At 45.6% G+C, this 26,690-nt stretch overlaps 1 long non-coding RNA gene across 1 annotated transcript in view; it reads right to left on the bottom strand.

Annotated features, from left to right (window-relative positions):
- Positions 1 to 2,471: 2,471 nt before the first annotated feature.
- Positions 2,472 to 26,690, bottom strand: part of LOC118550275 (uncharacterized) — a 242,543-nt gene continuing 218,324 nt past the window's right edge. The window contains exon 3 of the long non-coding RNA XR_004924469.2: positions 2,472 to 2,510. This is a non-coding gene — a long non-coding RNA (uncharacterized LOC118550275). The remainder of the gene's footprint in view (positions 2,511 to 26,690) is intronic.

The following is a 26,690-nucleotide window of genomic DNA, read 5'->3' as shown; positions in this document are numbered from 1 at the left end:
AAAGGGCTCTTTCCAAATGCATTCCTGTGTGAGGGTGCTAAGTTTCAGACATTATTAGACATCATTAGATGTGCTGTTTCCTTTTTTTGCCATTAAGCATTTCAACACATATTATATAACATATTTTGCTCCTTTTTCTCACTTAACATGGTATAATCGAGTCTCTCCATTTTATTAAATGACTGTCATAACCATCCTTTTAGTAACTGCACGATAGCCCACACACTGCACACACCACCATTTCTATCCTCCATTGTTGGATATCTAGGCTGAAGAAGTTACTTTGTAAGTTCCTAGTGTGGAATATTCACTGGAAGGGTTTAATGATTTACATCAAGGGTTGAGACTTTTTGATATCGTATGAAAACAGATGTCGCCCACTGAAAAAGGAAATGCACTTTTCAGAACTCTGTGCTTTGTTGTTGCTTTTGTTTTCTTTTTAGCACAACTAACCAACTCTCTGTTTTTCTGTTTATAGAAAACAGCTACTTATGTAACACAGCTGTTATCTAAGTAGCTACTTTATATAAAGATGCTGGGGCATTGGGTACCACTTCAGAAAGGGGCATGGAATAATAAGAACTATGAGCCCAGCCACACACATTTTCTGGGGTCAGTTGTTGGATATTTCAATTCCTAATTCCTAGCAAGAGGTCTTCTGGTGGAGCCAGGCCTGAAAGCTGGCTGAAGGACTTGAGGATATTTGGGAAGGTGAAGGAAGGCTGCAGCCAGAGCCCACTAGGCCTTCTCTTTTTAAAGCAACAATAAATGATGACTCTTCTCCATCATCTATAATTTAGCTGTAAGGTTTGGTAATTTCTGAGTAAAATGAACACAAAATAAGATGTGCAGTCATGTGAGATGCCTTTGGTTAACCTGTCCTGAGAATGATTAAATTCAAGATACAGATGTGAGTATTTGTGTGTGTGTATGTGGGTATGTGTGTGTGTGTGTGAGAGAGAGAGAGAGAGAGAGCACATATATTTAATATGCAATAGATAGAAATAAAGATAATGCTCCTCTGTTCCATACAAGGGAAGATGGGTTAGCAGTGGAAGTCATCTGCCCCGATGAGGAGTATTTTGCCAGTGACATTGTTTAAAAAGTCAGTTGTATTATTATATCTTTTTTTTTTTTTTTGATAATTGCTTCATTTATGTTTAGTTTTATCTCTATTGCAACACACCCACCATTGCCTGCAGTCGGGACAGAATATTCCCACTTGCCAACCCTGGTGCCCCACTGGCTTTCCCATATACACCTTCTCATCCTCATAAAACACAATCAGCTGGAGTAGGGGTTATTATTTCCACTTTACAGACAAGGAAACTAAGACTCAGAGAACTTAAGCAACCTGCCCCTGGCCATGTAGCCAATAAGAGGTCAACTCAGGATTTGAACTCGGTACATACAGATTCAAAAGCCTACACATTCTGCAAGACACGCTGACTGCATAGACATGGCAGATAGAGTATTCGCAGAGAGAAAGAGGAAAAGCAGAAAGAGTAAGAGGGGAAGGAGAAAGACACACAGAGAAAGAAAGTTACAGAGTGGCTACTTTTACAGTTTTAGGCCTAAGATCTTTCCCTTCTCACTCATCATATTTTTAAAAAAAGGTTTTTTTTAACCAAAATTCATATGTTGAAGTCCTACCCCAAGTACCTCAGAACGTGACTGTATTTGGACATGGGGTCTTAAGGAGATCACGAAGTTACAATGAGGTCATTATGGTGGGACCTAATCCAATATGACCAGTAATTTCGTAAAGAGAAGAAATTCTGACACAGATATGATACACAGAGGGAAGACCATGTGAAGACACGGAAAAGATGACGCTTGTCCGCCTGTGACCCAAGAAGAGAGGCCTCAGAAGAACTGAGCCAGCAGCACCATGATCCTGAACTTCTAGCCTCCAGAACTGTGGGAAAAGAAGTTTCTGGTCTTTGAGCTACCCGGCCTGTGGTATTTTGTCACGGCGGCCCAGGCAGATGAACACGCCATCAGACTCACGTGGAGGCTGCACATCTCGGGGGGCTGCCCCATGCCGAGACCGACAAAGCCACTCTCCCAATGTGACCTATTACCTGGGCTCTGCTAGCCCCATGGGAACAGGGTCTACAGGACACCCTTATTTGTACCCACTGCAGAGATGGGGTTGGCTCCAAATCAACCTTGCTGCAAGAGCACTACCTCACCTTTCTCTTTTAGCTCTGTCAAGCCCACAGTTCCCAGAAAGATGTATTAAACGTGCATTGGTTGCCTTTGGCAGAGATGGGCCCTGGTTTGAGCGCTAGTGAATCAAGGCCTTAACCAAACACGAAATGACAGAACTGTTTCCAGCAGAGGATTAATTGAGCCAACTCAAGACAAACACAATGTATTTTGGCATTGCTTTTGACAGATGGAAATAAAACAAACATTAGCAACCGGATTGCAGCTAACAATATGCAAAATTAAAGAACGTACCTTTTTAACTTTGTCTGGGAGCCCACTGGCTTTTCTTATAAAATCTGCAGAAGGAAAAAAAAAAAAGACAGAGCTGTTAATCTCATTACACAACCAGTTAGCACATGCAAACAAGGGAAATTAAAAGTCTTTGCATTCAGGGGAGGAAATAGATATTTGACACATATATTTATTAAGGAGACTGGACTGGAAAATAGCACTGCTGTATTAATCAGAAATGGTGTAGAAAATACTTAAATAATATAACAATGTGCACAGATAGCATAAGCTGCTTACAAATGGAAGCCTAAGGTCTAAGTATTTTTATTTGAAGGTTAAATTTTCAATTAATTTTTTTCAGCTTGTCGCCGTCTCTTCCAAGCACCACTGTTAATTGCTATAAAACAATGTCTTTCCCTGTCTGAATTCTGGACATGGGGGCCAGGAGCCGTCAGCCATCTAATGGCCATCAGAGTATTGTGGCAGAAATCAAATCCACTGCATAAAAGCTGAGCCAAAACATCGGGCCCTGAGAAGTCAACTGATGGATTAAAAATCCCTTCTTTCATTTGCTCAGTTTTTCAGAAGTTACATTTGGAAGCTCGAGCCTGTCACTGGAAAGTACAAATAGAAGCTTTCTATGATTGGAATTTCCAAATATCCCCATTTCAGGGGTTGGTGGCAGCCCCGGGTCTATCTGCCCACTTACTCAGTCGGTCACCAGAGCAGGAACCTTATGATTTCTTCTGCAGGATGGGACACTATGCATGTCCCTGGCTGTAAGTGGGCTTATCCACTTCTCTTACTGGGTGAACTGGCACTGGAGGGCTCTCCTCCAGTCTGGGATCCAGGCCCCGTCGTGTAGGATGATAGGAAATAGAATTTAGAAAGCACTGGGATGGAGAACCAGGGTTGGAAATAACATTACATCTTGAGTTGAAGACAAGATTAGAATGAAGGTTTTGGGGCATAAATACATGCGCATAGGTTTTGGCTACAAGACCTGTGTGATGCCTGAGAGTCAGAATTAACTTTGAAAATGATTTTAGGCGAAGAATAAAGGAGAATAATGGCATCGAGGATAAAATGTTTAGCATTACATTTAATTTAAAAGAATCATAATAAAATAATCATTTTAATTTCAAATAGCATCATAGAAAAAACATAGCCCTTTTTAGACATAGCCTCTGCTAATAAAATGAATTTACTTTGTAACCCAGTTCCACCACTTAATACTTATGGCCCTTTGTATAAGTCACCTAAACTCTGAGCCTCAATTTATTCATCGTAAAATGGGAATGATAATGTCTACTCCATACCTTCTTGAAAGAAGCAATAGAAATAAATGACTAGATAACAGACCAATTTTATTCTCCCTCTTCCAAAGGGACATGTGGCATTGTTTGGGGACATTTTTGATTGCCATGTCTTGGGTAATGAGTGCCACTAAAATCTAGTGGACACAGGTTCGGTATTCTGCTATATACCCTACAAGCCCAGGACAGACCCCCAAGAATTATCCATCCCAAAATGCCAATAGTGCTGATACTAAAAAACCCTGGATTAGATATACATAGGCAGATGATAGAAGATAGATAAAAATCTAATGGAGAAATCGATTTGGGGGATTTAGAGATCATCTATAAATCTATAGGTAGATTAATTAATAGAATGATGAGAGAGATTCTGACATGGGACACACTAGGCATTCAACATATGGAAGTGATTTTTTATTAAATCTGAAGATAGGATTAACAACATTATGGTTGGGATGAAGTGATAGGTGATGCTAAGGGTGAAATAATGTTAGTAATGAAAACGCACCAGCCACCATACAAGGTACCTTGTATTTCTATCACATTTAAGAGCGGGGTTCATCTGAGTCTAGGGCTAGGGTTAGTGTTAGAGTGTGGGTCCAGGGAAGGCTGGGATCAGAGCTGGTAGACCCTTGCCAAGGAGCAGCCAAAGCTCACTCATTATTTTGCAAATATGCAGATAGTCCCTCCAGGGCCAAGCATCCTAATCTGAGTCCCTCCAGTCCCAGGGGAAGGGGCAGATCTGATGTGACCCATACATGTCAGGGTGGCCCACTCCATAATTACCCACTTTCTCAGGCAATGGGATTGAGTTTATCTAGAGCATGTGGATGACCCAGTTCTATCACAGTCTTGGTTTCCAATTGTACAAGGAAAGAACAGAAGTAGCCGAAGGGATCGAGGTTTCATGTGAAGGGGAGATGCCAGGAACATTCCAATATTAAACTCACTTTGAGAAAAGGCAACTGTTTGTTCAATTCATATTTAAGAGAATAAGAAGCGTAGGAGGGTCAAGCCAATGTCTACACCCCGCATTCAATCTACAGGAGGGTCTGGCATCTCCAGAATCTAGGAGAGCAGGGCCTTTGAGAGATAACGGGAGCACGGACCACCTGCAGTCCCAGCTTCATGTCAGGAATGTGGGTCAGCATAATCACACCACAGTCTCAAGAAGATACGTCTGTGATGTCATCGTACATATGAACAAAGAAACCTAAAATATTGCATGGTGCCCTAGCTGGAGAAAGAACAGAAGTGAGTTTTCTGAACGGAGCAGGGTAAAGGGGAGGAAAAAAAAAAGAGACTTGACATATTCACCTGCAATGTCCTGGGCGAAGCTGCTGAATCTGGGAAACATTAGCAAACTGGTCCATAAATGGGCATCTCCTGTAAGTGGCTGGTTTGGTTCTCGGGCCCCTTGGGTGGCTGGTGTGAGACGTCCTTGACACCATCCATCACCCTGTGTTCTTATTCCATAGCCAGAGTGGGCTTCCAATGACCAACAACCTGCCAGAAGGTGTGACCGCTCGTAGGGCGACACACGCCTTCTTGTTCCTGGGACGGTCAGTGTCTTCATATAAATGTATTAAGTGGAATTTGGTTTAAATACGTCTCTTGAATCTAGTTTCCAGTACAATTCCCCATGGGCTAAATGTCTGACATTCTGCCTGAAAGTTTTGGTGAGTAATGGAGAAGTCATAGTCTGAACCACAATGACCTTGCTGTTTTACTTCCAGCAGGCTCCTAACACACACGCACACACACACACACACACACACACACGCATGCATGCATGCACACACATATGCACACATGCACTTTGTGAGGTAAAATTTACGTACCACCACATTTACCCATTTTAAGTGAGCAATTCAATGATTTCTTTTCTAATAAACGCTCAGAGAGGTGTGACCACGACAATTCCATTTTAGAACATGTCTAACAGCTCACGGACAGCCTCCTTGTACTCATTTGTAATGAACCCGTTTCCACCTCCTAGCCCCAAGCGACCACTGGTCCATGTTCAGCCTCCCAAGTTTGCCTTTTCTGGGTGTCTCATATAAACGGGATGATATATTACGCAGTTCTCTGCATCTGGCTGCTTTCACTTAGCACAGTGTTCCTTGAGATTTGACCACGCTGCAGCAAGTACTCCATTCCCTGTTCAGGCGAAACAGTGTTTTATTGTATGGGTAGACCACATTTTGTTTAGCTATTCATCTGTCGAAGGACGTGTGTTTTGTTTCCACGTATTAACTATAGAAGGATGCGGATACGAAGTTTTGCATACAAGTCTTTGTGTGGATGTCTGGTTCCATTTCTTTGGGGTAGGTACCCAAGAGGGGAACTGCTGCTGGCTCACTTTGTAAATTTCTGTCTCCACACCACCACCACCACCCCCCGCCCCAGTGGGGTCTTGAGCAGCCACTGAGCCAGGCTCCTCCTCAGCACTGTGCAGGGTCCTAATGGGATAGCCGGAGAACTTAGCTAGTATGAGCATATAGCATTCATTCCCTGGGAGATTTTGCAACTTTTGAAACTGCAACCACCATTAAATGGAGGACAGCCTTATAATAGCCACCCGAGGTTGCTATTTCAATACGAGGATTCTCCGAAATACAAAAGATGTGAAACCATCTTAGAGTTAGCACATAAGATGATAATGTGATATTATTGCCATCATTAGTGTTCCTCGCTTGGCATCTGTGATTTGCAATGATGGGATTTCAAGCTCCATGGTAGGATCAGGAAGCAGATAAAATCTAATGCAAAGAACCCTTGACTCTGATGTCTGGTCTCAAACTTCCACTTCCCAGTTATGGGAACTTCCTACAGTGATTTACCTTCCCAAGCTTTAATTGCTTCACTTAAAAAATGGGGCCACCAACCTCATCTCTCAGGGTTTCCATAGGATTAAACAAATTGGCAGCACATTTAATCCAGTCCTGTGGGGCTGTTGGGTGGTTAAATTACCTGACCCTAATTTTGATCTAGAAAGGCTGTGTATCTCAAGGGAAACCTCCAAGAACCAACATACGTAGCAGGATAGGCTACATAGGATCCTGAGAGCAATTTCAGTGTGGGGGGGGGGGGTTCCTGCACCAAGCAATTCTCTCACACCAGCTGGTTGTCCTGCAATTAAACTAAACTCTGTCATTATCTACCTAGAGATAGTGTCAGATCCCCCAGGTTAAGGGCTCAGTCCTAGAGGACTCCTCCTTGCCCCCGTGAGCCGCCAGTCACAAGTCCAGATTGTCACCTGCGCTTTGGACCTACCAGCTCTAGATGGGAGGCTCCAATGACTCCCTCCTAGGCTTGGATTAACTTGCTAGAGTGGCTCACAGAACTCAGAGAAAAAGTTTACTTACCAGATTACCAGTCTATTATAAAAAGATATAACTTAGGGACGGCTAGATAGAAGAGATACGTAGGTATGTGGGAGGGGGCACACCCTCCCTAGCAGGCCCTCTCCCCCAAATCTTCACTTGTTCACCAACCCAGAAGTTCTCTGAATCTTGTCCTCTGGGGTTTTTATGGAGGCTTCATTTCATAGACACGATGGACTAAATCATTGGCTTTGGTGCTTGAACCCAATCTCTGGGGGCATGGGACTGAATGTTCCAACCCTCTCATCACATGGTTGGTTCCCCAGCAACAAGCTTTGGGTGGCCAATCATCTCCCCCCATCCCCAGCTTTAGGTGATTCCTAAAGTCACCTCATTAACATAACTCAGATGTGGTTAAAAGAGGTTTCCTATGAATAGTAAGATGCCTGTTTCATTTTTATGGCTCTGAGGAGATTCCAGAAGAAAGGACAAGAGACCCAGTATAACAAAAGACCCCCCCTTGCTCTTATGGCTCTGGAAATTCCAACGGTTTAGGGAGCTGTGAGCCGGAGACAGGACAAAGACCAAATAATCTATTTCTTATTATTAATCACAATATCACACTGCCTCATTTTATTCACTTATTCATTGTATTTCACTCGGGATTTATTTGTATAGAATGTTGGTATCTCTCTTTGAAATGAAATAATGACAAAAATAATAGTACCACCCACTGATAAGGCCCTTTTGGAAGGGGAGTTCATATCGATATCATTTAGGTTATTCAAACCTATGGCTTGCAAGCCTGGTGGCTCATTAGAATGACCTCGGGAGTATCCAGTCAGCTCAGTGGCTTGGGCACCAGCCTGGGGGATTCTGAGTCAGGATCCAGCAGGATGCGGGACAGGGAGGGCTCAGAAATTCGAAGGGTTGTTTGTTGTTTTTTTTTTAACTTCTCAGGTGATTCCAGTGCAGACCCAGAGTTCAGAACCATTGCATGAACTGTGGAAAATGAGGCAGAGGCTACCTTCTCTACCATTTAGTTGGGAAACTTGGGGAGAACTTACGGGACTCGCCCTAGGTGATACATCTAGGTCACAATGCCATTGAGATTTAAACCCAGGTCTCCAGACTCAGTCCGGTACTCTGTTTCTTACACCACGTTTTCAAGTTAGAAAATGTAACTAGACTTAGCTAACATGAATATTTTAAATGGAGGGAAGTCCTGGAGTGGGGAAAGGACATTTGGAGTCCTTGGCAAGAATCTATAAGAGAGGCTATCACATCCTCACCCAGAACAGGACCACAGGAGGGCCTCCTCGTGCCTTGCGTGTGCATACATCAGGGCCTGGTTTGTGATAAAACTGCTTACTGTGAAGAAGTTCAGTGAGGGGTAGAGGTTCTAAAGGGATAGATAAATCTATAAGCAAGAATACTGAGTTGGTAAAATGCCCAGCTCAGCAGTTAGGAGCCAAAAACAGAAAGGCTTTGTGAGCAGGTGGGTACCTTTATTATGGTAATCAACTCTGGGCCCAAGAAGCAATGAGGTCATCAGCTTCACGGGATGCCCTGATGGAAGGGATGGGGCCTGGTGAACACAGAAATATGCAGCTGGGGCTCATCCTGGGGGGCTAGCAACTTAGGGCCTCTCGGCATCCCAGGCCTGAGCAAGTTTTAGCCAACTTGTGAATCACTGTGGATTGATGGGGGAAAAGCTGAACTGGAAGGAATACACTTGAAGGATCATCACATTTGAGAACGAAATGGGAGTCCAAATTCATGAAACCAAACCCCTCATTTTACAAATGAAAGAAAATGAAGCCCAGAGAGGGGAAGTGACTTGCTTCAAAGCTGCAGAGCTAAGTGGATGGCTGAACCAAGCCTTCCTGCCTGGTGCTCTTCTACCATTAAAAATCAAACAAACATGAAAACATAGTCAAAACACAAACAAGCTCCAATGATTGTCAGGAAGGAGAGATTTGGGGGAGGGGGAGATCACTGGTGCATTGTCACTCTCTGTTCTGTGCTTCTACCCTTTCCTCCAGCCCCTGCCACTCTGCGTGTGGGGTGAGCTGCCACTCTGGTTTCCACTCTGTGTTAGACAGATGAGATAACATCATGAAAATCTGGATTCTGGTTCTGGCTCTGCTGTGTGTCTTGGAGAAGTCACTTCACCTCTCTGGGTTTCAGCTTCTCCTTTAGTAACATGAGGAGTGTGAGAAGACAATTCCAATGATACCCCACCTGGTCAATTCTCTAGGGATTGGCAAACTTTGGCCAATTCTGGCCCACCACCTGTTTTTGTAAATAAAGTTTTATTGGAACACAACCACATCCAATCGTTCACATAATGTCTATGGATGCTTTTCTGCTATAATGGCAGAGTTGAGCAGATACAATAGAGACCACCGTATGGCCTGCCAAGCTGAAAATATTTACTAGCTGGCCCTTTACAGAAAAGTAAGCTGATCCCTATAAAACAATACATGCACCCTTTCCCTACTACATGTGAGATACGTGCACGTGCACACGCACACACACACACACACACACATCCCTACCACCATATATTTATGTATTTCCTGGTCCAGATAATTTCTCTGCTATGTGTTTTTGGTAGGAAAATATTTCAAATATATACCTAAGCATAGAAACCAATTCAATTAATGATCCTCATATCCCCCCTCATTTTAACAGATGTTAATATGCAGTTAGAATTTATGTTTTCAGAATTCTGTATCATAGCAATCTGTATTTATAAATCATATTGAAGTCTCTGAGAAGGAGGAGGAAAAGACATACATGCGTGTCCACAGAGCTAAGTGACCCAAAGTGTTCAGCCCTACTCTAATATGATCACTACCATCTATTTGGGGGTTTTCAGAGAAGCAGTAGAGTCTTACTTATGAGATCCATGGTCTAAATTACAAGATGGCCATATTACCAGAAATTCCAAAAGTAATCATGAGGTTCTTTTTTTTAAATCAAATATAGAGTTTAATAGAAAAGTAAAATTGTGATTTTGTTTATGACATTTAATCAGAGTTATCTTAACTAGCAGCGCTTGATGCAGTGCTTAAATGCTCATACAAACAGGGCAAGATTTTAAAGAAAATAAAGCCCGAGATTGAGTTGAGTGCCCTTTGCCGTCTATTCCATCTCCTTATCTTAATCCACTCGGTAAGATCGCAATCTTAGGAATCAATCTTAATCAGAATGTCCTTTTATAACCACTACTTCTTTTGTTAGGAAAATCAAAGCCTCTGAGACTTCCCTGAACTCCAAGTTTTGCACAACTTCATCGGGACTCACGGGTGATAGCCATTCGGTTCCCCTGTGACCTGGCCCCCGCTCCGCTCACATGAAAACAAGGACAGATTTTTGTTTCATCTTCTCCAGACACAACAGAGACGGAAGGGGACGTCTCTGCCTCTCTCATTTGACTTCAGCAGCATCAATATTTGCCTTCTACAACTTTGTAATATTTCCTCACTGTGTTCATCAGTTGCTGTTTTGAGGCTCTTGCATGGTGTGTGTGTGTGTGTGTGTGTGTGTGTGTGCGCGCGCACACGCGCGTGCATGCATATGTGCCCGCATTCTGAATTCTGATCTTCTCTTGCTCCTTCCAATCAATAACTGGCCTGGAAATGAGGTGAACATAAAACGCCATCGAGGGCTCCCCTTGAAAAACTCATCCTTACCGATAGAACCTGGAGTTAAAACTGTTTCTGATAGAGCCAGAAAAACACCTTCTTTAAAAGATCAGAAAGTCAGCTGGGTTAGCACATGGTTAAATAGTCACCGAAATACGGTCTTGAGGCAGAAATACGTATTAGTTTTATGACGGCTATTCCAGTCGTGCTAATGACTCCACAAGGTGAGGAGGGGGTGACATGGTCAAAAGGTAACATTTCCGCCTGTCTTCCCGATTTCACTCTGAGGTGCGCCTGTCTCGCACGTGTGGTTCCTCTCTGCAGATTGAGGCCACGGTATTTTTAAGCTTTGGGGTTTATTGCCTCTGCTTCAGCCTTCAGAACAGCTCTCCCTAAACCCAGGGACAGATGTCTAGCCACACATCAGCCGTCCCAACTTCCCAAGCTGGGAACCAGAGGTGTGTTTGACATGGAACCCAAGGGGCTTTGGGAATGGTTAATAATGGGCGATTCTTAAATATATCATAAATATCTATTACCAGAATGATTAATAATGATAAGAATGACCTTTCCTTAGTGTAAGACATTTCTCTCTTGATACTTAACCTACCTGTGTGGATGAGGTTAAGCGACGCACTGTAATGGGGGACTATTAAGACACCTATAATTAAAATGACTTTTCTCTGGAGGGCTCAAGGAAAATGATAATTTTTTTCACCTAACGATTATGAAAACAGAATAACAAAATAGCTACAGCAAATTTGAGAAAGATACTGTCCCTCCTAATTTTATTCCCCTCAAAAAGGCATGCAAGAGCTGTCTCGATGTAGGACTGTCACACATGGGAGGAACAAGGACACCTGGAAAATTTACTTAAAATGCAGGTCCCCAGGCCCAGCTCACATAAACTCTGCTTCCCAAGATTTGGGGTCAGGCTCAGGATTGCACCTGTTAGTCATGCCCCAGGCGATATGGATGTCGGTAGTCAGAAGAGCAAGCTTTGAGAACTATTGCAAATGTTGCTACCACTCTTTTTTATCCTGCAATATATACCCCCCCACACCAATACTACAATTCTACATTCTAACTGGTTATCCATTCCATATTTATTTACTCACAAGTATGTTTTTCAGCCTAGTAAAATTGAGGAGATCAGAGTTTAAATCCCAAATCTTCTCTTAAACAAATTTGTGCAGATACATCCGTATTAACGGGCCAGAGGGCAGGGATATATTTACAGCTTCGACTGTGTGTTACCATATTGCTTTCTCCCAGTGTTAAGAAATTTCTGTGTAAATTGGCAGCTTAAGAGGACCCCATATTCACCATAATGTCACTAGCAATGTGTATTTGAATTTATTTTTACTTTGTCCTGCTAATTTAGTCAGTGTAAAATGGTATCTCAAGGTGGATTTAATTTGCACTTCTTGCATTTCTGGTAAAGATTAATGTTTCCCTGTGTTTCTTTGCTATTTATAAGTTTCCCAGAGTTACAGTTAAACTTTTGAATCTCTCTTTGGGTTCAGGGCAAGGCTTTTGCTTCTTTCTTTATTGTCGAGGCAACGGAGCCTTCCCGGAGACCACAAACCAGCAGGGAAGCAGGGGCTGTGGCTGGAGTCAGCATCCAAGGACAGTGCTCAGGCCAAATTACTCTGTGTCCTGAAGGGGCTTAAGACAAAAACTTTTTTTTTTTTTAAGATTTTATTTATTTGACAGAGAGACACAGTGAGAGAGGGAACACAAGCAGGGGGAGTGGGAGCAGGAGAGGAAGAAGCAGGTTTCCCGCTAAGCAGGGAGCCCGATGCGGGGCTCGATCCCAGGACCCCGGGATCACAACCTGAGCTGAAGGCAGACACTTAACGACTGAGCCACCCAGGCACCCCAAGACAAAAACTTCTAAATGGGAGGAAGGAAGGTGTTCCAGGTCAGGTTTCCTGGGAAACAGAGTCTGAGACTGAGATTGGTGTGCTGGAGATTCTTGGGCGGAGTCCTCAAGGTTAAGACCTAGAAGCAGGGAAGGAAGCTGTTGCTGGCGGAGGGATGCGTCTAACAGGCAGAGTCTCAGCAGTGGCCCTGGGGACCTCTAGAGCCGGGATGACCCTTCGTTGCTCTTCTGCTGGAAGGCAAAGGCGTCAGGACTTTCTTCCTGCGCAGGGACTGGTCATCTAATGCGGGCTGCCCCGGGAAGGAATTGTGAGTTCCGGTGAGGCACTTCTCTGCGGGGGAAGGCAAATTCTGGAGAGGCGCTCAGCCATGAACATCAGCCACCAGTTCTACCAGCAGCTGGGGGATGAGAGCCTGAGTCCTGAAGAGGCACCACAGCATCCCCTGCTGATCTCATGTTGGCTGAGATGCTATAGGTTCGCTAATGGATTCTAATGTTGGAGTTAGCTACTGATGTATAACGAATCATTCTAAAACGTAGTGGCCAAAGACAAACAACATCTTATTTTTGCTCATGGTTTTGTAACGCGGGCTGGGTTCAGCTGTGAGCATTTTTCCTGCCAGTGTTGCTAGAGACTCGCTCATTGGGAGCTGTGGGCTGAGCTCCACTGGGGGGCTGGGGGGCTTCTCTGGCTCTCTCCAGGGATTTTCAGGCCTCTTTTCAATGTGGCCTTCTCAATGTCACCTCCAGGCGGCCTCTTTTTATGGTCTTTGTAGCAAGATAAGTGCTTTTCTTCTATGGAGACTTAGGGCCAATTTCCAGTTGAGTTTCCCAACCTCCACATGCCTGACATTTGGGGTTGGACAATTCTTTTTTTTTTTTTTAAGACTTTATTTATCTGAGACAGAGAGAGCCCAATTGGGGGGAGAAGCAAAGGGAGAGAGAGGCAAACTCCCCACTGAGCAGGGAGCCCAATGTGGGGCTCCATCCATCCCAGGACCCTGGGATCATGACCTGAGCTGAAGGCAGACGCTTAACCAGCTGAGCCACCCAGGTGCCCCGAGGTTGGACAATTCTTTATTAATATCCCCATATTCTCATGTGAAACCAAGGCTCATTCTTTCTGAAATACACAGTTACAAAGTCACAGCACTGAGACCCGAGCCCAGGACCACCCAACACCAAAGCCCACACTCTCCCCACAACCTGGAGCTGCCTACAGTAGGTTTCAAAGGTTACTTTTATTTTTATTTATGTTTTTATTTTTTAAGCAGGCTCCATGCCCAGCCTGGAGACCAATGCAGGCCTTGAACTCACAACCCTGAGATCAAGACCTGAGCTGAGATCAAGAGTCAGAAGCCTAACCAACTGAGCCACCCAGGCGCCCCTCAAAGGGTTACTTTTAGAAATGAACTACCCTCAATCTCCTAAGAAGACATTCTAGAGGAAAGCGCAAGGTTTTACTTGGGTTTAGTTATGCTTAATGAAGAAAACATTAATCACTTGAAGTGCTATTTTGGAGCTCATGAAACTGAAATGAAGCGCAATATGAAATGTTCATTTATTTCTGAGGGGTTTATTTTGTTAACATTCAATCATTCAATCATCTCTGCCTTATTTATAAAGTTGGAGGGAAAGAACACTATTTTTTTTTTTTAAGCAAGTAAAAATTCTTGAGTGGTGCAAGTAACAGCTTCCTTCTCTTGCAGATGCAGGAGTCAGGGGTCATAGGCAGCGCCCGGACATGGCACTGGATGCCCTGCCCACCAGGCAGAGTGGCCTCAGGGGCCGTGCACTGCACTGGGAACTGCAGCCTTTGCAAAATCCCAGCTTCTGCCAGGGTATGAGATGCCTGGACTTAAGGCTTAGCCCCACCACTCACAGGCTTGCTGGCTTTTGATGAATCATTGACATTTCCACAGCTTCAGTTTCCTTATGTATACATTGGGCAGAATAACTCTTACCCCAGGGTGATTTGTGTTGAGAAAATGAAGTGATACACGGGCATATAATCCCTTCACTGTCCCTTCCTGAGCAAGGAGGGGACTGGCAGTGGATGGAACAGACTGCAAGAGCAGTCTTTTGACTCAAGGGCAGGTTAACTCAAGCCTCCTCCTTACCAGGCAGCAAGCCCAGCGTATGAAAGAGGCTAGCAGTGGATTAGGGCACATTCTGCCGTCACCATGACTCACAGATCCTGGGCCAACTCCCCTCCCACCCAGAAAGGGAGCAGGTACATAAAAGGCAAAAATGAAGTAGGAATAATGTTCCTCCTCCATTCCATTCCCACCCAACCAGAAAGGAAATGGAAACTTGGAGACAAAGAGCAGAAGACCAGAAGTCAACTCTCATCCATCATCAGGTACGGTCCCTACCACTACCTCCCAAGTGGTTCTCAAAACACTGTCTGCGAGTTCTTCTCCACTGCATTCACTGTAGAGAAAACTCTTTTGTCTGGAACGCCGGGGACCTTAATGCTCTTCTCTGCTGAATGGTCTTATTTGGTGGGAAGGTACAGCTATTGTACACATGGAATCCTACCTTTCAATGTTGGGACGTAGCAACAGGTTTTCTGAACAAAGTTTTCATCAAAAGCAATTTAATATTCATCTGCGGGCTTGTAAAGCACAGCAGGACTTTGTATTGCCTCCGGGGCATAAGAGGAAGCATCCATTTCCTAAGGCTTATATTATAAGGGTAAAAATGTGGATTATGGGAGGTTTCTCATTTATATAGTGAAAATGACATGGACTTGCTTCATAGTCAAACTGGTCGGGGTTGAATCCTGGCTCTAGATTTACTAGCTGCCTGTATTCGGGCAGGGGCATCTCCACAAGCCTTAGTTTTCTATCCGTAAATCTGATAGAAAGGTACTGCCTTAAGGAAACAATTGGATGATTATAAAGCCCTTAGCACAATGCCTCACTCATAGCAAGTACTAGTCAAGTCAACCTTATTTTGCCCATTCTGTTCTTTTGAATTCTATTTTAGCTGCATGAAAAATAAACATATAGAGAAAGAACTGGGGAAAACTGCAGAACTCCTAACTGTCCTTGTGGACTGGAGGTCTACAGGGGGGTGATGGAGCGTTTAAGGGTATGGGAAGATCACCGGCACTTCCACAGGGAGGCGCTATACACCACTATCCTATATGAGTGAAATTCCCCAAGCCCATGCCAGGGAAACCTCTGGATGAGAGTTCCTGCAGTTGGAAAGTCACAGGCATATTCCAGTGCTTTGGGTAAAGTGCTGCAGGTCAGTCTTCCTGCAGTGAGTTAGGAAAGGAGAGGGCATTAGGAAGAGGGCATTAGGCCCTTGCTGTGCCTCCTTATGTGGTCCCAGAGACCCATGGTGGCTCTCCTCTGTCGTCAGTCACCCGTGGGCATCTATAAGCACAACTGTTTGTTTTGTTTTGTTTTGTTTTTAAGATTTTACTTACTTATTTTAGAGATAGAGAGTGTGAGCAGGGGCAGGGGCAGAGGGAGAGGGAGAAGGAGAATCTCAAGCAGACTCTGCCCTGACCTGAGTGTGGAGCCTGACTGGGGGGCTCGATCCCACAACCCCGAGATCATGACCTGAATGGAAATCAAGAGACGGACACCGAAGAGACTAAGCCCCCTAGGCTCCCCTAACCACAACTGTTTCTAAGGGATTTCGCTTCAGATACTGAGCCTCATCATTGAACTGGTTTTTATTGAACTAATTATTTCCAAATGATAGCTAAAGGTTCCCTTTTATGTGCTAGCCCATTGTTTGTCTTATTAGTAATGCGTCTCAATTTCAGTTGGGTCAGCTGATGATAGGTCTTGGCTCAGACAGATGGACTTTCCAGGGAGAACTCCCTGCCTATGTCTCAGCCACCTCAAGGGTTTTTCCATGACAGTTCACTCGCACGGGATGGGGTTAGCTGTCCAGTGGGCACCCTGGAAGCAAAAAGTTGTCTTGAAGTGTGAACAGAAAAGCTCCCTGAGCATCCATGATGCAAAAAACACTCTGGCGAGAGGACAGGGGTTGTGCTAAGCAGTGCTGAGGGCAGTCCCCTGCAGCCCAGGGAAAGTTGGGAGGACGTGTGGTTTCTCGAGAGCCAAAGATGAAGAAGGATTTTTTTTTTTTGAAGATTTGCTCCAGTGGTGACCGCTTCATTTGCGTTGGCTCTGCACACAATGCCTCCTGTTGGCTGCCCTTGCCCCGGGGCCCAGGATGGTGTGGGCACTAAAGGCAACATTATTCCCATAGCACGGGGAGGGAGGCACTGGACAGGTCAGACAAAACCAGCCAGCATCCTGCTGGGGGAAACACCTCGTTTTGCAGTCAAGCCAGAGAGTAAACCCACGAGGAGAAGTGGGGTTTTCAGTCTGCAGCAGGTCCTACTGAAGACGAGACAGGTAGAAGATGGATGGGGCATGGACTTGGAATCCAGAATCTAGTGGTTCACTTTTGTCTTCGCCTCCTATAAGTAATGTGCTCCTGGATCTCTGTTTGATCCAACTGAAATGGGGATAAGCCTAGGGACATCGTAGGGAGGTCGTGTGGTTACATGGAAGAACACAGATAAAAGATACGGTACATCGGCTACCCCCAACGTGATTATTTCCTTTTCTCTTTAACTTCCTTCCTTTGTTTCCAAAGCCTTGACCAACGGTGAGTAATTTCCTACTAAAATCCAATCCCCCACCTCCCTAATAACAGAACCCTGATTTCACGCAAGGGCAGCCGTGAGCCTAACTGAAAGACCATATCCAGTAGCCTGTCTTGCAGGTCGAGGTGGCAGAAGTCAGTGAGTGGGGCTTTGGGGAAACCACCTTCCACCCTTCTCCCACCCAGGAGCCATCCAGGAACCAGGGCCTGAGCTCAACCTGGTGCCCAGGATACACTAGATGACTGAACAGCAAGAAGAGTAATAATAATAGAGACAACGAACGTTTATAAGGGTCCAGTGATGCCTGTCAACGTGCGAAGCCTTTTACTTGTTTCATTTCATTTAATCTTCAAAAAGACTCTAGGAAATAGTTTCTACTATTAACATCTATTTACCAAAATTAAGAACCGAAAGTATAGGAATCTATGAGTAAATGCGTGTAGGCCGGAGTGAAGGAACGTCTGAATGAACGTGTGAACACATGAGTGACAGGGCCTGTTGGTTTTAGGGAGGAAAATGAGAGGTGGTGGGTAGGTTTAGTCTTCCGTCGCTGCTACAACACATGGTCACAAATCTGCGAGTTTCGAACCACGCACATCTATCATCTTAACAGTTCTGTAGAGTAGGAGTCTAACACGGGTCTCGCCAGGCTAACATCAAGATGTCAGCGGGGCTGTGCTCCTTCCTGGAGGCTCGAGGGGAGAATCTGTTTCCTCACCTTTTCCAGCTTCTAGAAGCCACATGTATTCCTGAGCTCCTGGCTCCCTTCCTCCATCTTCAGAGCCAGCAAAACTGGGTCAGGGTCTCCTCCTGTTAATACCCTGCTATCTCTGTTCTGGTTGCTACTTCCAGGGACCCTGGTGATTACACCGGGCCCACCTAGATAACCCAGCGTGATCTCCCCACGTTGCAGACAGTGGACCAGCCACCTCAGTTCCAGCTGCAACTCTAACTCCCCTTGGCCGCATAAGGCAGCATATTTACAGTGTCCGAGGATGAGGACGTGGACCTCTTTGGGGACCATTATTCTGCCTCCCACAGTAGGTTTTTTTCAGAGGATGTCTCCTCATTTAGAAGAAAATGTTTGCGATAGGAGCAGCGGCAGCTCGTACCTAACCCCATGGCAGGATGTCAGATCTCAGTTTAAAGATTACAGGAAAACGAACCTGATGTGGCTCACATTCCTGGCGGGGTGGTGGGGATGTGGCTGCCGAGCCACAGTCTCCTGCTGTCACCTGTGGATGCAGACTCCCAGGCTGTCCTCTGGGGGGAGGACAGGGACAACACTGGCCGTTCACAATGCTGGATCACAGGGCTTGCCTTATTTTATATCCAGAGGCCACTAGCCATTGTGGGATTGGTTTTCAGGAAATCAGGAAAAAGAGAGAGAGGGAAATTGCATTTGTGGAACCAGGCTCAATCTCTTCTTAATCCTTTTCAAACTCATGTCTTCAACCAGACATAGATGTAGGTTTCAGCGAAGGACCCTAAGGCCTTAAGAGGGAGAGCAACTAGCCCCAGGTGGCCCAGGTACTAAGTGACAAAGCATATATGGGCACCGGGGGCCTTCTGCCCAGCCTTTCCCTGAGCAAGCCTGTCCACCCACCAGACCCCATGGCCAGACTACTCTTTAGGTCTTTGAACCACAGCCTTTGATGCCAGAACAACCTCTTTATGCCCTTAGATGTTTGTATCTTTCTATAGAATTCATGCTGCCTCCAGAAAGCAACTTCCCACCACCCTACCCAAGAAGCGCATTTGGCTTCTGGTCCTTCCTTTGTCCACATCGGCCATTCCACGTCTGGCATCCATGTCTGCTATCTCTGTCATGTCTAAGATGGGTCTCTCTCACTTAACCTTGGGTTTCTTTAGTTCCCCAGCACCACCTCTGCTCCTGCCATAGTATCTTTCCCACCACGGACTATGTCTAAATCTTTGCTGCTTAAAAGACAAGTAGATGCTCTCAACTGACTCTAGGCCACAAGTATTTTCCTTTTACTAATTCACCTTAGCACAGCAGCCTCAAAACAAATCAGCTACCTTTTCTCCAATACTTCAATGAAAAAAATCCTTAACATTTTCTTAGGAACTACTGGGTCCCCACACAAGTCCCTGTCCATGAATGCTTTGCAAGAAATGCCTCCCTACTCTGCACCCAAAAGCAGAAGACAAATTAGTTGGTCCTTGAAGTTTCCGCAAGATGAAACAAGGTAACAAGAAAGCAAAGTCCATTCCCGAGGCTGAGAGAGCGGCGCCCCTCCCCCAGGCTCTGTACGCAGAAACCCAAGAAGCAGATGGTGGTTTTTTGCCTAGCTGAGCATTGCTAAACACCATTGTCTGAACAGAAACACTCCTAGGTCCGATCTCCCTGATAAACTGGTAATTACAATTAATCCCTCCTAATTGCTATCCTCCTCCTGCCCAGCGCACTGGAAACAAATCCTCACTCATTTTTGCCAGAGTTGAGAGAGGTGGGTGAAGACTTCCCTGCTGCCTGTGGAACTCTCTAGATGAAAGACCCGTGTCCCCACTTTGTGGATAAGAAGGCTGAGAATAAACAAGGCACATGTTTCTGGAATTGCTGGGGTGGTGGGAACCTCTCTTTGAAGCTGCATCTCCCCATTGCCAGGAGAGTTAAATAAAGGGGAAAAGATGCCCGTGAGCTGGTGAGCACGAAACTAATCTGAAAGACTGTCCATTTTGTCTGAACCTCGTTGACGGGAGCTGACTTTGGGGAAGCGCCTACTTTATAGCAAAAACTGAGCTAGACATTTCTACATTATTTCATTTAATCTCCATAATGTATAACCCTGTATACATTATAAATTCCATTTGATAGCTGACAAATCTCAAACTCAAGGAAGTGAAGTGACTTGCCCAAGCCCCCCCCCCCAGGTAGCAAAAGGGACAAAACCCAATTCTGAATACCACTTATTCATTCATTTTGATTCCTTCTTGAACAAGTATTTCTTATAGAGTTATGGGCACTGTATCCATAGACAAACCAGGCCACCGGGAGAAGCCAGAGTCCCTGCAGGGCTGGGCATTCATCTCAAACTGGTCTGGTGTATCCTAACAGGCAGGACATGCTGAGCAGCTAGGGCCAGGTCCAAGGGGGGAACCTATGCCCTAGAAAAATCTGTCTCATTTGGCATTATCCTCCTTCCCAGGGCAAAGGTAATTACAGGATCACAAAATGCAGTTTAACAAGAGCTTCCATGTTTCCCACGCCTGGGAGAAATACCTCCACACAGCCCACAGGCATGTCACCAGCGAGCAGCAGGGCAGACCAGAGGGAGACGGCTGGAACTGAGTGGCCGAGCTGGGGGGACCAGGCTGGGGACTTCGAAGGCAATTCCTGGGTTCAAGCACTAACCATGACACCTCCTAGCTTTGCAGATGTCACGTCACCTCCTGGAGCCTCCATCTCCCACACAGCCAAATAGGAATTCCCTCTTCCAGACTTACGGTGGGAATCGAAGGAGGTAACCTATCTAGCACCTAGGAGGCATTTTAAACCAAAAGGAGAGAGAAAAAAAATCCACCCAGGATTGGCCAGGCAATATAGGAAGGAAGGTTGCAGAGGGGGTCAACACAAAGCAGGGTACCCAGGTGAAAGAGAATAAGCCTGATGAAAGCAGGTGCCACATCTGTGTCCCAGAGCCTAGAACACAGTCTGGCATATAATAGGCATTTTTTTAAAAATTTGTGGATTTAGAAGCAGAGGACAGAAGGCAAAATTAAAAAGAATAATAAAAAATTTAAAAAATCTGTGAATTTAGAGTGAATGGAAATCAGTTACTATCACGGTGGTACAAGAAAAAGCCAATGATGGACATCCTGGTGGGCAAAACCTAAATCCCAAGACCCCTGGTCTAGGGCCAACGTGTGGCCACAGAATGAGAGAAAGCCCCTCATCCTTTGAGACCAAGTCAGGAGGAAGGCAGAGTCTTGATCTCAAACAGGAGGAAAGTACCTGAGATCTAGCTATGGGGCACTTGACTTGGCAAGACTGGTTGCTGGGATGAGTAGACGAGGCTCCCTGGATCTCCTCCCTGAGCCAGCCAAGCCCGTTAGAACTAGGACCATTTCAGGCATGTCCCATGTTTGCAACCAGTCCTCTAGAATTTCTGGACCTAAAAAATCTAGCAGAAACACAATGATGTCCAAAGTCAATACCATGTCCTCCAAATACAACCAAAAGGGTTGTACTGAGAAACATGATGGATTCTGGGTTGCAGATAGCAGGGGCTAAGGCTGCTGGCCTGCTCCTTGCCCCAGCCCCTGGGTGGCCCTAGAACTTGGCAGGGCGGGTTGGGGGAAGCCAGCCTACCCCCCACCCCACTTTGCACTCAGGCCAGGGCCCCGTGACCTATGTCCATCACCACCTGCCTCCGCCTAAGCTCCCATCAGGGTCGGAAATATTGTCATGATCCAGCATGAGCCACGGCAGGCTACAATTAATTAATCAGTTATACTCTATCAGCAAGTACAGACCAGGAATGTTAAATAAACAAATTAAAGGCTATGTTTCACTAAAGCTCAGCCCAATGAAATAATAATGAGGCAAAGTTAACTGCTCTGAACAGAAGAAGGGAGAATATTTTAATGGAATATAGCAGTGCAGTAATATCCCAGAAAAATGCCAAGAGGATCCTGCTGCAGGGACCCTGCCGCCCCCATGCTGTCCTTGGGGAAAGTCGTGGGACCCCAGAAGGGCTGTGTGCCCTGCTCTCAGCCACACGGACCTGCACATGAATCCCAGCTTGGCCACTTATCAGCAAAAATCCATCCCAGCATGGCTGCTTATCGGAAAGTCGCTCAGCTGCTTTGAGCCTCAGTTTCCTAACTTATTAAAAGGAGGAGGAAGAGAGTAGCAGTTATCTGCCGGTGCCACTTGCATCCCCTGCCAGCACTCACTTTTTCAGACACACTAGCAGAGCTTCCTCATGCTGCAGGTATGTGACCCTCTTCTCTGGTCAGGCCAGTTGATGGATCAATACCTCAGCTCCTCACCCTGGAGAGGACAAGTCCAAAGTCGCGCAGAGAGCCCGTGGGGGTGGAGCCCGTGTGCTCAGAGCCCGCTTGCTCTTCACAGACACTGAATTATCTTCCTTCCCACCCTGTCTCACTTCTGGTGCTTCCCTGATTACCCCCAAGATCAACCACTTGCAGTCAAAATCTGCTTCTAGGAGGACCCTGCCTGAGACTTGTTCCTTGAACAGCTTTTGTGAGTTCTATTCCAGTGTTGTGCCCCTTCCCCTTCAGCTACTCTGTAGTCCCCAGTCATAGAAGCCACAGCGATCTAGCCTTCTCCAAGGACGGTGGGCCCAGCCATTCCACTGGTTGCAGAGCCCAGGAGAACTTGCCTTTATGGATGTTCACTCATTCAGCAAGCAATGTGCCAAGACCTTCTCTAAGGGCTGGAGGTCCAGTTGTAAAAAGCACAGATAGCCATCAGCCAGCATGCTGAGAGGCATATACATGTAGGGCATGGGGCGCAGGGAGAAGCCACCATCAGAGCACAGGACTAGGTGGGGGGCTCCTGGGTCTGGGCCTGGGATGGAAGCCAGGCACAGGTGGCATGGCCCTCAGCCTCTGTAGCTGCAAAGTGAAGAAGTTCAGACCCTGTTGAAAAGAAGCTGAGTGCTTTAGAATCTTCAAGAAGCCGGCTCAATCACTCTCACAGAAACTGTGCTTACTCATCTAGGAATTGATATCTGGGCAATTTTCCAGCATCACTGCTGGATGATAATGTTTCTTCCCGAGGCTTTATCTATACAGATCAGCATCTGTGGCCGTCAGGCAAGGTCTCTATCTTTCCTCTTCCAGGCCTTCTGTTTAGAACCTGCACGTGGCCCCCAGGGAAGGCCCCTCACCTGTACTGAGGCAGCAGCATCTTTACTCTTTACTAATGACACTGTCATGCAAGCATCCTGTGGTCATCTTCTGATCTCCTCCACATGGAAGATGCCAGCTCTGGGGTTCTGGCACAAACAGGTAGACGGTGTATCTGAAAGCCAAGGAGCAAAGTTCCCAGAGAATGTTCTAGAACTTGGAGAAGAGGGATCCAGAGGACCAGAGTTGCACAATGGGCCAGTCACAGAGGCGTTCCCCTCTCTCCCCCACTCCCCCACTGGGCTCTTTGAGAGGTCACAGGAAGGATGCCAGTGATGCTCAAACCAAAGAGACAGTAATTACCTTAGGGCAGTGCTTCTAATTAGGGTCCTTCTAAATGGTGATGGGTTTTCCCTGCCAGTTACAGGTAAAAAATGTAGGTGACAAATGGTGAGAGTGAGTTCCATTACACAGATCCGTCTGCCAAAGAATATGAATGTGCTCCTCTCGTGCCCCCCCATCGCATACACGCACACACATGCACACACACAGGTTTACCCCGGCCAACACTCTCTCGCCCAGTAATCGTAGAGCAATCAGGGTGCACTATGGTGTCAGGCGAGGGTTGTGGGATAGTGGCTATATCATCCACCAGGGTCTGCTGATTTCTACTACCCTCATACACACACTTCCTGCTGGGACCTAGACACCATGCTCTGTTCTGCCCAAATATGGCCAGTAGTAAAAAGTAACAATAATGATACTAACAACTGATAAACCACTACTTACTCGTGGCTTCCCCTGTGCCAGACCCTATACTGAGTGCTTTACGTGCATTAATTCAGGGGTTAGCAAATGATAGCCTGAGGGCTGAGTCCACACCGCTCCCCACATATTGATGTAAATGAAGTTTTATTGGAACAGCCACTTTATGTATGTACCATCTGCGGCTGGGTTAACAATGCAGTTGCAGAGGTGAGTAATGAGGCTGGGACTGTGTGGCCCTCAAAGCCTAAAATATGTCCTACCTCGCCTTTTTGAAAACACATTGCCAACCCCTCCAGGAATTCACCTGACCCTTATGGAAGCCCTGTGACCTGGAGGTCATTGTAAAAGTACTTCACACAGGGACAGAGGAGACAGCAGCTCTGTGGGTCAATGGAGACAAGCATCGGGAACAGGTGCAGGAACCTCAGGATATTTGGGGAACCTGGAGAAGAGGAATTCACCCAAATCTATGGAGAGAGTCACGCCTTGGATCCACCAGAATAGAGGAAAAAGGCATCTGCACCAGAGGCCCAGGGGGAGAGGCTACCAGCACCAGATAACAATATTCCTGTGCGCCACTCACTGACTGGAAACTTCTGTGGCAGAGACATAAGGTAAGTAGAGCCTCATTAAATAAGAGTTCTCAAATTTAAAAATCATTGCTCCGTGACTGTCCAGGAATAAATACCACAGCTTATTGTTAGCACATGGCAAACTAGATCATGTTCTAGTCCCCTCTACCTTGGTCTGAGTTTAAAATAAACAACTTCTTGATGTTAGTCCCAGTCACGATTATCCTAGAGATGCAAAAAGCTATACACATACTAGAGCATCCTTGGAAACTAAATTTCCTAGTAAATATCAGTGGGATCATAGCAAAGGGAAACAAACTAAAGACTGCTCTTATTACTGATTGGACCTCACATGCTTAACCGTTTGGTATAATTTGTATCCAAACGCATGGAGGCCATAAAGTTATAAATGGCAGTACCACAAGGATATGAACAGGGGTTAAACCTAGTGATCCACAGACATAGCTAAAACTAGCTGAGGGAGAATCCTGCTCCTCTATCGGTCCCTATGATTCCGTCCACCTGCCCCTGACCAGCAGGCAGTAGCAACAGAAGACAGACCTTCACCCCACAGCCCTCAAGGAGGGGGGAGAATAAAACCAGAGGAGGGATTTGTTACCAGCTAGGTCCCAAGACCTGGTCCTGACTGCCCACCTGCTTGTACTGCTAACCTTTGCCTTATATTCTCCCCTAAGCTCTTCTTCCCTGCTTTCTTTTTTTTTTTTAATTTTATTTTACATTTTTTAAATTTTATTATGTTAATCACCATACATTACATCATTAGTTTTTGATGTACTGTTCCATGATTCATTGTTTGCGTATAACACCCAGTGCTCCATGCAGAACGTGCCCTCTTTAATACCCATCACCAGGTTAACCCGTCCTCCCACTCCCCTCCCCTCTAGAACCCTCAGTTTGTTTTTCAGAGTCCAGAGTCTCCCATGGTTCGTCTCCCCCTCCGATTCCCCCCCCTTCATTTTTCCCTTCCTACTATCCTCTTTTTTTTTTTTTAACATATAATGTATTATTTGTTTCAGAGGTACAGGCCTGTGATTCAACAGTCTTACACAATTCACAGCGCTCAAATAGCACATACCCTCCCCAATGTCTATCACCCAGCCACCCCATCCCTCCCACCCCCCACCACTCCAGCAACCCTCAGTTTGTTTCCTGAGATTAAGAATTCCTCATATCAGTGAGATCATATGATACATGTCTTTCTCTGATTGACTTATTTCGCTCAGCATAATACCCTCCAGTTCCATCCACGTCATTGCAAATGGCAAGATTTCGGGGTTTTTTTTGATGGCTGCATAATATTCCAGTGTGTGTGTGTGTGTGTGTGTGTGTGTGTGTGTGTGTACCACATCTTCTTTATCCATTCATCTGTTGATGGACAACTTGGCTCTTTCCATAGTTTGGCTATTGTGGACATTGCTGCTATAAAATACATTGGGGTGCACATATCCCTTCGGATCACTACATTTGTATCTTTGGGGTAAATACCCAGTAGTGCAATTGCTGGGTCATACAGTAGCTCTACTTGGCCAAATGAAACGTGAAACCACCCCAGGATGTTAGGAACTGCTCTGACAAAGTCTCCTGCCCGCCCAGACCACCCAGACCTTTGAGCTAAACCTGACTCACTTCTGCACACATGGATCATGGAATGACCTCAGGAATGACCTACAATTACCTTTACCTCATTATAATACTAAAATCTCCCCCCAAGGAGGAGCCTCAGCCTCATTTACATAAGACACAATGTATGTATAGGCATGTTTCCTTAAGGCACATGCGTGACCTCATACCCACCTCTGCACAGGATGACAAGGCTTCCCTATGTAAATATTCATCCTAACCCTAAACAAAAGGAACCCATCCCTCCCCACCCAGAGTCATGGTTTGGAAAGCCATTCCCCATGACCTCCTTATTTGCTGCAAATAAAATTTTCTTTGTATGACAACTAAAAAAAAAAAATAGCTTTTCATGTAAAAATAAAGGAATTCAGAGAAGTACTTGGTTCTAGGACACACAGTTTCTGAGCAAGAGAACAGGGATTGAAACCCAGAACTTCCTTTGAAAGTGAATCCGAGATGAGGAACATGGTCCACAGGAGGACCAGGGAGGACAGAGCAGGATGGGGAGGCCACTGATTAATGAGATAACCAAAAGCCCCAGAGCAGTGGGAGGGACAAGCGTTTGACTGGTGTTCTGAAATCTGGAAGGGATTTTTGTCCCTTCCCT

This window comes from Halichoerus grypus, chromosome 15, assembly GCF_964656455.1.
Source record: "Halichoerus grypus chromosome 15, mHalGry1.hap1.1, whole genome shotgun sequence".
NCBI classification, from domain to species: Eukaryota; Metazoa; Chordata; class Mammalia; order Carnivora; family Phocidae; genus Halichoerus; species Halichoerus grypus.
The sequence above is the reverse complement of the archived record's forward strand: the minus strand, read 5'-3'. Positions and strand labels throughout refer to the sequence as shown.